Below are 12,457 nucleotides of genomic sequence, written 5' to 3' on the forward strand. Positions count from 1 at the left end.
ATCAGCCTGCTCGGCGATCGCTGCATCAGGCATGTGAGATTGGATTGTCGGACATTAGGGGGTGCCTGTGCGCACCAGGCACCCCCCCTGCACATGCCTATGGCCTTAACCTATAGTATTTTGCTGCCCATCATATTGGTAGATATGGATGGTGGAAGGTACTGGTATTTGAACTCAATTTTCCAGCATGTCAGTGTCTATAACCACTGAGCCACTATTTCTGCAAAAAATGTTGCATTAAGGTAGAAAACATATAAAAACTTTTGTCAAATATTAAACTAAACTAACTGTTTCTTACACATGCAATAATATGACTGCTACTCTGCCTCCACACTTTGTGGGGAAGATTCAGTTGGCCGCTAGTTGAGAGAAAATTGCTTAATGTGAGTTAAAACCAGCGGCAAGGTTTGTTCTGTAAGCGGCCATGACTTTTTACTATACATTTAAAATCTGTGTTAATGCAGGTCTCAATGGGTGTTGATGTGGATTTTAGTTTGCAGCTCCAGACTGTGTGAAAAGTAAAGGACAATCATTATTTTACTGAAAAAATTGCAGTACCCCTGGGACACCTCTCCCAATAAATAATATAGGTTTTTAATTAAGGAAATATGGGCAATATGGACAAGTAATTTTATCTAAAAAGCCATTACATTGATTAAATAAATAAATAGTGTAGCACATGTATGCTAAGTTGTTGTACTTGCAGATGCACAGTTGTATATAAATAAATCACTATAAATATATATGAAAGTGCCCCAAAAATCTCTAAACATTTGTATTTCCTGAAATATACTAGCTGGTTATAATTTTTTATTCATTTATAAAAGTTCCAAAAAACTACTTTTTGACACCATTTAACTGCATCCAATTTATTGCTTACGGCAACTAACAACCTTCTACGCTGTCATGTACCCCTTATACCCCTTTCAAGCGGCTTTCAGACATGTAGCTAAATCCCGGGATTATGCACATGAACCTGCATCAACCTGGGATTTATTTTTCCCATTCTTTCATGTACTTTACATAGAGTAGGGTGCACAATGCAGAACTAATGCACACCACCCTGATTTGCCATGGAAATGCATTCATGAAAATATCCCACAAAATGTGCATGTTTGCATGTGAGCACAGGGCACGGAATCTGCAGCTAGTTCAACCTCCCCCTAAAAGCAGTTTAGCCTTCAATAATACATACAGATGGAGCCAGGCTCATCTTGGCCTCTCTGCTGTGCCTAGGCACACCATGGTTTATTAGCATAAGACCATCATCTATTATTCTCAGCTGCAATATAATACAGAGAGAACAATACATCAGGGGATTAAGTCCGACTACCCTGGCTCAATTAATCCTATTAAAGGCCAACATAAAGATGGCTCCATCTGGACTAGGGCACAATTAAAGAGAGGTATTAGTGTACGCTACTGTATGTAGGCCAACCTCATAAGTGGCTGTTCTACAGTAGGTGGGAACAAATAAAACTATATATACCCTCATATACACTCATTGTATGTACAATATAAACGGTGGGCAGAGTCATATTTTGCCATAGAATCATAATTGTCGATAATGACCATGTCAGCGTTCATAATGGCGACGCGAGTATTTTGACTTTTACCATGTCAGAATGTCGACAATATAAAAATTGTGCAGTATCTCTAATCCCCAAACTTAACCCTAACACTAATGTCAATATTTTCCCTATGTTGACATGTCATATGTCAACATTGTGGCCATGTTGACATTTTCGCTATGAAGTTGTCATATTAACCACGCAACATCATGACTGTCGATATCCTGTTGACGGCATTATGAATGTTAACAAAGTGACCGTCGACTTCATGACTACATACTGACCCTAATGCCTAAGGTTACAGCTTTGAAAACAACCTATCTGTAGTCTAGTGAAAGGCTACAAGCATTTTTACTGATTTAGGCAATGTTCCCTAAAGCCAGGATTTTAACTCTTTACAGCCTAGAAATTGATTTGGTAAGTATAAACAACTTTGGGGATGTTGGAACATTCATGAAAACATCAATGGAAAAGGTCTGAATTTTATTGAAAAGCTTTTTTATATTGTTATTTCGAAGGCAAGTGAAACTACTTCTTAACGCGTGGTAACTTGGGTAGGGAGTAATAAGATGAGAAAATGATTCTGCAGAGTACATCTTGAGCCCAACTACAAAACACAATGACTCAAAGCTCCAGCACAGTTAGATAACAGGAATAGTGAGTTGTGCACACAATATAATCATTATAGTGTATTACTAGATGCAGCAGCAGGGAGCTCACATTTAGATTTTAATAGATGAAGAACAGTTTGTGCTGTGATGATGCGATTCACCAAATAAAAGCTGCCATTGTAGCTTACAGACTCATTTTCATTATGCACCTTTAAATATCAAAGGCTTCTTAATGAGTCTTGTGTACTTGGCAGGGAAATTGTTGTCTAATGGACAGAAGTGGAGCCTACTGTACTTTGATCCTAATTTGGACTTCTTTAGTTTTCCAAGTGTACACAATGCTATATATTTATTAAATGAAATGGAGAGAAATGGATGCTACCTTTCCCAAACCTTTAAAAGGCATAACATCTTACGTCAGACAACTTTGCAAATCCATGTTGACATAGATCAATTGAAACCTATTTCATTACAATGAGGACATCCTACATGGAGGTACAGTTTCCCAAGCACCAGGCTTGCTGAAAGTAACATGACTCATTACTGGGACAGACTTCAGTGGTTACCCAAAGGAGAACTATGCTCCTTGCTATACAGGAAAGCACAGGGAGTCACTGGCTCCATATGGAAGCTGTTTATTGGTAGCAATTTCAGTCAAAACACAGTATGTGACGTCCCGGGCATGCCCCTGTATACATGTATTCACCAGATGCAGCAATTAGGCAGAAGTTTGGATGATAATGTGTCTCCAGCCCTTAACTCAAGCACAAACCCCGGAACTGGATGTATGGATCCCAGCTGTCTGAGGCCAGCCTTCAGGATATTCCTATTCAAGGGGGACATAAGGATTTAATGCTGACAGAGTGACTGTGATGAGAGCCACTAGGAACTAAGGATACCCCATAAATGTGTTACCATCCTCATCTTATCACACATATATTACATGTGCTGCATATGATAGAAGGTAGTGTTTTTATCCCATAATTTGGCTTATGAAAAATAAAATTTACAATAGATTTTAGGATAATTAATAAGCAAGACATGACATGATGGGGTTAATAAGTACAAGCTACCCCTATTTGCCTGTGTACTGGTTCCTCTAAAGCAAATACAACTTCTAATCCATACAAAGGTGCTAAAACATGAAATGGTATATTATTACTAGGTACAGTGCCTTGCTAAAGTATTCACCCCTTGGCTTTTTACCTGTTTTGTTACATTACAACCTGTAATTTATTTATTTTTTAATCTGAATTTTATGTTATGGATATGCACAAAATAGTCTAAATTGGTGAAGTGAAATGAGAAAAATGTATACAAAAAATCATTTCTATAAATAAAAATTTTAAAATTGGCATGTGCATATGTATTCACCTCCTTTGCTATGAAGCCCCTCAAAAGTTCTGGTGCAACCAATTACCTTCAGAAATCACATAATTAGTGAAATGAAGTCCACCTGTGTGCAATCTAAGGGTCTTATGATGTTAGTATAAACACACCTTTTCTGAAAGGCCTCGGAGGCTGCAACACCACTAAGCAAAAGGCATCACACCATGAAGACCAAGGAGCTCTCCAAACAAGTCAGGGACAAAGTTGTTGAAAAGTACAAGTCAGGGTTGGGTTATAAAAAAATATCCAAATCTTTGATGATCCACTGGAGCACCATCAAATCCATCATCTTCAAATGGAAAGAACATGGTACCACAACAAACCTGCCAAGAGAGGGCTGGCCACCAAAGCTCACAGACTGTGCAAGGAGAGCATTAATCAAAGAGGCAGCACAGAGACCAAAGGTAACCCTAAAGGAGCTGTGCAGAGTTCCACAGCAGAGACTGGTGTATCTGCGCATGTGACCACAATAAGCTGTACACTCCATAGAGTTGGGCTTTATGGAAGAGTGGCCAGAAAAAAGCCATTACTTAGTGTTTAAAATAAGAAGGCACATTTTGATTTTGCCAAAAGGCATGTGGACGACTCCCCAAATGTATGGAGGATGGTGCTCTGATCAGATGTGACTAAAATTGAACATTTCGGCCACCAAGGAAAATGCTATATCTGGCGCAGACCCAACACATCCCATCACCCCAAGAACACCATCCGCACAGTGAAACATAGTGATGGCAGCATCATGCTATGGGGATGTTTTTCAGCAGCAGGGACTGGGAAACTGTTTTGAGTTGAAGGAAAGATGGATGGTGCTAAATTCAGGGATATTCTTGACCAAAACCTGTTTCAGTCTGATTGTGATTTGAGACTGGGATGAAGGTTCACCTTCCAGCAGGACAATGACCCGAAGCATACTGCTAAAGCAACACTCGAGTGGTTTAAGGGGAATCATTTAAATGTGTTGGAATGGTCTACTCAAAGCCCAGATCTCAATCCAATTGAGAATCTGTGGTCAGACAAAAGAGTGCTGTTCACAAGCGGAAACCATCCAACATGAAGGAGCTGGAGCAGTTTTGCCTTGAGGAATAGGCAAAAATCCCAGTGGCAAGCTCATAGAGACTTATCCAAAGCGACTTGCAGCTGTAATTGCCGCAAAAGGCAGTTCTACAAAGTACTGACTTTAGGGTGGTGAATAGTTATGCACGCTGAAGTTTCCTGTTATTTTGTCCTATTTGGTGTTTGCTTGACAATATAAAAAAAAACCTCTGTGAATTAAATGATGCAAACCTTCAAACAATCCATTTTAATTCCAGATTGTGAGGCAACAAAACATGAAAAATGCAAAGGTTGGGGGGGGGGGGGGGTGAATACTTTAGCAAGGCACTGTATATTAGTATTTTTGTTCTGTCACATCCATGGTTAGTACGGGGGCAGAATAACACAACACTAGCGCAAGCTACCTAATGCCTGGCCTAGTATATTCAAATGCCTGTGGTTCGACCTCTGTAAATTTTCCACTGAGAAGTCGGATGGCGACTATACATAATTATTCTCTATGGTACAGTAAATACATCATTACTTGTGTTTCAGTTAGAGTCCATAAGTATAAATAAATGGATAGGTAGTATAAGTAACATCATGTCTGCAGAGAAGAACAATAGACATGGGCAATGTAACTAAAGCACAACTCTCAGCTCTCCTGTCTTTGGTCAAAATTCCTCCAGAAGTCACATTAGTTGCTTTTAGTTTGACTTTCCATAGGATTTGTTTGTGTCCCAAACACAAAGGGGTCGATTCAATTCACTGACGGTTGAATAGCGCCGGGAATTAGCTCCTGACGCTATTCAATACAGCGACAAGTGACCCTCAATTGTTGGGAATTCTTCTCTCACCCCCAGGGGATGAGAGAAGAAATCCGACAAAAGTGCTGCCGCGAAGCCGGCGCAAGGCTGATTCTGCTGGGAATCAGCATCGCCGCGGGTAGTTAAGTCGGAGAATGCTCGTTCTCCTGACAAAACAACCAGTTACGTCGGCGAGAATGGCCATTCTTCGACTTAACTTTAGCTGAATTGAATAGCGTCGGGAGCTAATTCCCGGCGCTATTCAACTGTTGCTGAATTGAATCGACCCCAAAGTCCATCTAACATGTTTGACATTAGGTAACATCAGAAACATTGCATTATATTTATGTGATACAGACATTTACACATTGTATTTTATTGTTTATAGAAGTCAGAGGATCTTAATTGTTATAATTGATGCCTTTTAATTATGTTATTGTTAAAAATAATGAATAGACAATATTAGGCCTGTACAAAGTAACATTTAAAGTTATTAATGTACTTTATTATTTGGTAGTATACAGTAAGTTTACAAAATCTGGCAGAATGGGACCCATCCTAAATTGTGTGCTAATGTAAGTGTTTGGTCCATAGATATAGCTTCAGGCCAATGACTAGGAATATAAAATGTGCAAACTTCATGCAGATAACACAGTTAGACAAATGCAGTAGTCTGGGGCTGAGTGACCGACAAATATACATAATACATAAGAATTCATGCGGATGTAGAATAATATTTTTTCGCTATTCTTAATTTCTGAACATCATCAGTTTTTCTTAAATGAGCTCCAATCGTCTAGGAGGAACTGTTCTATTGCAGTTAATTCTTGTTAGTTTATTGGCTTCTCATAAAGATGTTTGACAGGTTTTGCTCAAACTAATAAATGGAAATAAGTAGTGGAATGAGACCGTCTATGCAGAATGACTTATTCCCATAACTTTTACTAATCATGTATGTAATTAATTATAGAGAAAAATACACCCTACTGTACTTTATCTTTTTACATTTTGAAAACATTAACAAATATTGCCATGCACTGCTGTGTACCCAATATCATGGGAAAACTACAAACATAGCTGTTTAATACGTATTTGATGCTAGCCTGGAAAAAAATTTCCTTACATTGTACAGCTGCATAAAACATGCTGGAGCCATGTAACTATTGCATTATAATAATGAGACAGCTTTGTCTGATTGGTAAGGAGATGTCAACACATCAGTCTCCTATTGGTTGAAAAAGAGGAAGAACAAGAGGAAGCACCAATGTGGTGACACCTATCCAATGTGATGAGTCTTTGAAAATAGATCTTTATTAACCACTATGGAATTGTAGAAGATGTGATGTCATGACAGCTGGAATATATGTGACCAGATCCACAGTGATGGACACTAAAATCACAAGACAGCATGGGTAGCATAAGCCCATTTTCTCATACAGCTTCTGAAGCGTAGTGGACTCTTTACATTGTGAACCTCAACCAGGACCTACAGGGCCTTCCGTGACATCTCCAGGTGCCTTCAGCTGGAGACGATCGTCAACAGAAACCTAGAAACTTAGTTCTATCAAGGAAGATGGAAGGATGGAAGTTTGCTAACAATAAAATACAGGACATATCTGTTTCCTAGTGTAAGCTGTTTCTCTAAAAGAAGGGAATCTAATAAGCATATTAGATGCCATTTTTAAATTCCCTGGTACATACAAAATTACCTGTTATACCAAGGGAAAATCACACATTACTATTATTCCTATAGTATATTTCTATCCATATGTGTTAGCGCTGTCTGATTAGACACGTTTTAGACTCATGACAGCCTCAGAATAGAACCAATAAATACTGTAGGTGTCAAATGAACTGTATCAGAGAATGTATCAATCTAACACTTGCACAGTGAGGAACTTAAAATCACAGGAGATAAAGGGGGACATGTACTAAGCAGTGATAAAAGTGGAGAAGTGAGCCAGTGGAGAAATTGCCCATGGCAACTAATCAGCATTTACGTAACATTTATAATTTGCAAACTATCAAAGTATAGATTGCCCATGGTTGCCATGGGCAATTTCTCCACTGGCTCACTTCTCCACTTTTATCACTGCTTAGTACATCTCCCCGAAAATGTTGATCACCCGTATGGAGTTAAACTTTTAAATCTATAAATCAAGTAAGATTCTTGCTGGCTACCCAGTGTTCTACAGATTATATTCTGGTAACTTTAACATTCTGAGGTCGCAGTGATGGGAATTAATAACATGTCTGCACAGGCCAAGTGAACTAAAGGAAGTTAGAATATTTCTGAACCGTTCTGGAAATGCAGTTTAAAGCGCTCTTCATGTGTGCACTAACTACTGTTTTATACAGTCACATTAATCATGTATATTTAAAAAAGAAAGATATTTAGCAAATAATAAAACTAATCATCCTAAATGTATATGTTTAGTTTTGCTGATGAGGTGGCCAATAGCGTAGAACGTGTGTCTTCAAACCACATGTGAAGCACTCTGTAATACCAAAGAAAGGAAAGGATCTTTCTGCATTGCCAATGGCCTTAATTTATGCAGTCTTAGAAATACTATATACCAGACCGGTGTATCCTGAACACATGCAGTTCCCATAATATTCTAAATACTACAGTAACAAGCTATTCTATTACAAGTATAATGTTGGTGTAGACACATACAATTAACACATTAAAAATATGTCAGATCTAACATCATGGGTATAAGATATGCCACGCCTCACTAAAAACTCTTTGACAAGTAATGTAATGCTAGTGATGCTTCCTGTGTTATTTCATTGAATATTAGAATTAACTGGGCCCATCACCACCCTTTACAAAATGAGACAGCAGTGAGCAATAACACCAATCTTTTAGTATGCGCCATACAGGGACTTCACACTTAATTTACTAGAAAAGTGTGTGAGCAAGTGGAGCCTGTAATTTTCTGCCATCATACAGTTTGTTTTCTCTTCTAGTTCCTGAATTTGGGAGTAAACCTCAAGTCAGAGCAGTACCAGTAAGTGATTAGCATAATAGCAGCAGGTCATGTAGAGGCCGGGATTATTGCACGATGAGTATTGAACCAATGCAACAAAATCTGCCTGATCAGCTATATTTACTGTTTAATTTTCTGGGTCTTGAGATGTTGAACAGCAACCACTGGAGTTACCAGAAAAAAATACAAATATAGAAAATTAGAAATTAATTTGTACCTTAACTTTGTGGCCAATTTAATTAGCCGCAAGTGGGACGAAGTGCAATGGTATTGAAACAACGGCAATGGCACCTCATACCACAATGGAATTGCCGACTTTCATACGCAGTCCTATTGGGCTGAGGACAAAAATCAGCAAGTTGGCAGCTACTGTACCGTAAGTGAGGCATATGCGTGTGTAACCTTACTGTTCATATTAATCTCAGGGTTGTGTGCTCACAGTACAGAGGTCTATGGCAAGCAACATTTTAATGACCGGAGTTCCTCATTAACTCCTTCAAGACTACAGAAGGTCAAAATCTCTGTGAGCAGGCAGATTTCATAGTGTTGTACAAGGACTTGCTTTTTGATTTCCCACTGTAACCAAGCAAATTTTATATTGTTTTTTCTTTCTTTCTTTTTTTCTAGCAAGATGTTAAAATTTATATTGAAAGGAATATATTATATATTTTGTATTTTACATCCATTAAGAATGATACAGAAATCCTAATGGGATCATGGGGTAGGGCTTTAGGGTTAGTATACTTACCGTACAGGTGTCAGGATCCTGCGAGTTGAGATGCCGCTATCGGTATTCTGACCGCCGGCATTCCAAGCACAGGGATCCTGATACAAATCCATCATAATAAAATGTCCTCCTTTGCTATATATATTTTTTCTCTGATGGTTGCTTATTCATATTAAGAACCACCCTAGAAAATGACTTTGAAATGTACTAATAGATACAATGAACAGTGGATCTATTAGTAATACAAATTCTATCAATAACTACAACAAATGTCATCATGGATCTATTTGTAATGACTTGGGATGGGAAAGCTGACATCCCTGGGATTTCCTGGTACTAGTTAAGAGACTGACACATACTGCTGTTAAGCTCTCGTTCTATTCACAATCAACTTGGAGACCTGAGGTTCTGCTAGATTGAGCAATGAAAATTTTTAAGTAGGTGGAATTACCCTTTAATAAACAAATATTGCCAAATGTTACTCATAATGGGGCATATACATCAACACTTGGAGATAAAGTGGAGAGGGGTAAAGTATCAATCAATCAGCTCCTACTACCATGTTACAGGCTATGTTAGAAAAATGACAATAGCTGATTGGTTGACACTTTATCTTTCTCCACTATGGGGTCTATTCATATAGAAATAAAAAAGTTAATTGTTACTTATCACTATACATCGCATCAGCTCAATACGATATATAGCTTTCATAAGTAACAATTCATGTATACTCATCTCTCCAACGATGCGGTCCGGTATCAAGGGTCCCAACTGTGTCTTCTCCTGCGGTCTCATCTGTGAAGCCGGCATATCCCTTCTGCGCATGCACTGATGGCTGCGGTCCTGGGAGGCTGCATAGGCTGCTGGAAGGTCAGGGGGCGGAGCTAGTGCCGGGCAGAGAACAGGGAAGCATTGAGCTTTCCTGCTGTTTCCGCACTGAAGTTCAGATTGCGCCATCCTGGGATGGTGAATTTGAACTCCATGGAGAAGTGGAAAGCTGAGCTTTCCGCCCTTTCCTGAAACGTACTCACCATATAGTAATGCGATTCAGGCATGGAGCAGGGCTCAGTGGCAAACGCAGGATTTGCATGGGGGGGTTTCCAGAACTGGGCGGAGCCAATCACGGGGGTGGGGACTGAGGTGACCCAGTATATGCTGGGTCCGTAAAACTAGTGTGTCTGTGTGTGTGTATATATATATATCTACACATATATATATATATATATATATATACATATATCTACACACACATATATATATATACATATACATACACACATACATACATATACACGGGTGGTCTTCAGTATGCCGGCGGTCGGGCTCCCGGCGACCAGCATACCGGCGCCGGGAGCCTGACCGCCGGCATACCGACACTTATTCTACCTCGTGGGGGTCCACGACCCCCCTGGAGGGAGAATAGAATAGTGTGGCGCGCGTAGCGTGGCGAGCGCAGCGAGCCCGCAAGGGGCTCATTTGCGCTCACCACACTGTTGGTAAGCCGGCGGCCGGCCTCCCGGCGCCGGTATGCTGGTCGCCGGGAGGCCGGCCGCCGGGAGATCGTAGTGAACCCATATACACATATACATAGCATATTAAACATGCATACATATATATATATATATATATATATATATATACACACACATACAGTACACATATATATATACACATGTATATATATATATATCATATGTGTGTGTGTGTGTGTGTGTGTTTGTATGTATGTATGTATGTATATACATGTGTATATATGTAGGCACATGGATATATATGTACTATAATTAAAATAAAGTAAACTTTTATTGCACTTGCAAGTGCCACCAGGAAGACAGCAGGCTGCAGAGGATGCTAGACAGTCATTAATAATACTCATGCAGCTAAAAAAAAAAAAATATTTTTTTTTTAGTGGAGGGGGGTTTCTGGGTACTCGGAAACCCCCCCTGGGTGCGCCACTGGGGCTACCGCTGGAGAAGTTAGGAACTTCTCCACGATAACCTGCTCTGTGAATAGCCTAAAGCAGAGTAAAACCCTATTTTCTGCAAAACAGGGCTTTTCTCTGCTTTGTGAATACACCCCTATATCTCTCCAAGTGTTGATGCATATGCCCCATTATATGCACAGTATAGTTACTGTATTATACACCACCCACGTCATGCACAGATTATACTACACATTCATCTTTCATTCTGTTGCACTTCTACCTGCTGTCCGCAAGTGGTACACTTAGTGCACTTTTTTGTTCAGCTTGTATATTTTTGCTGGTTTCTTTTAAACTGTATGAGAATTACAAACACAGACATACCTAAGACTGGCCATCTGACAGCTAATACTGATCAACTGCAGGGTGGGTATTTTATAGGTGCACACAACTCATTTTGCTTTTACATTTTGCAATCAGAACAACTTTTATACAGTAGCTTACTTAGCTCCAGAAAACTGCTTCTACTATTTCCGTTACTATTATGTTTTGTCAAATTATGGTGAATGTCACACTATATTTGTGACTATGACGAAATGGTCTTCCACAAAGGACAAAGTAGCTGAGTAAGCCATGTATTTCTTTATAATGAGCAGCACATTCCTCTGTCAGCTGAAGAGTTAATAGCAAATTAATGTACCATGTACATAATATTATAGGCTTGTGGTGCATGATTCAGCTCCGCTTTATGTACAGACACAGGTTTCCAATAAATACTATTGGGCTTCTCTTTCAAATCCAGCACACAAATATTCATTTAACACTGCCTTGGGGAGCTCTGTAATGTACAAACCCAGAATGTCTTAGATTGGATGTCTAGACACGTTCACTCACACGGATAATGGGGAATGAAACATTTATTTTACAGAGACTACAAAGCCAGAGCGATTGGGACAAGGACTAGGTGGAACTTTCAGCAACAGCTGGAACCTGCACACTAATACTAAGCTATCAGGGTAGGACAGTATCTTATCTTGTACATTAGCCCAGCCCTAGTGGCATAGTTGTATGAATCGTTTGCCTGGTGTATGATTTCTTTGAGGTATACTGCGTTAGTATATATTTCCTTAACACCTGTTAGCTTGATCATTTTCCAAAACTACTATTGCTAAAAGCAGGTGTTCTTGCATGTACATTTTTTGTACTTCTGTATTTGGAGATATGTAGACCACATTATAATAATTAGGCTTAATATATACTATATATTCTTGCTCTGCCACATTACAGCATACCTCCCAACTTTTGATGCTGCTGTCACGGGACCTGCCGTGCTGGAGGTGCGACTGTGGCCGAAAAGGGGACGTGACCTCGAGTTGAGGGGTGAGTCCTAGCTCCGCGACCCCCGTT

The 12,457-nt window shown here is 39.5% G+C and overlaps 1 protein-coding gene across 1 annotated transcript in view; it reads right to left on the reverse strand.

Annotated features, from left to right (window-relative positions):
• FGF16 (fibroblast growth factor 16) overlaps positions 1-12,457 on the reverse strand; it is a 48,671-nt gene that overhangs the window by 14,520 nt on the left and 21,694 nt on the right. The window lies entirely within an intron of this gene.

Source organism: Pseudophryne corroboree, chromosome 8 (genome assembly GCF_028390025.1).
Source record: "Pseudophryne corroboree isolate aPseCor3 chromosome 8, aPseCor3.hap2, whole genome shotgun sequence".
NCBI classification, from domain to species: Eukaryota; Metazoa; Chordata; class Amphibia; order Anura; family Myobatrachidae; genus Pseudophryne; species Pseudophryne corroboree.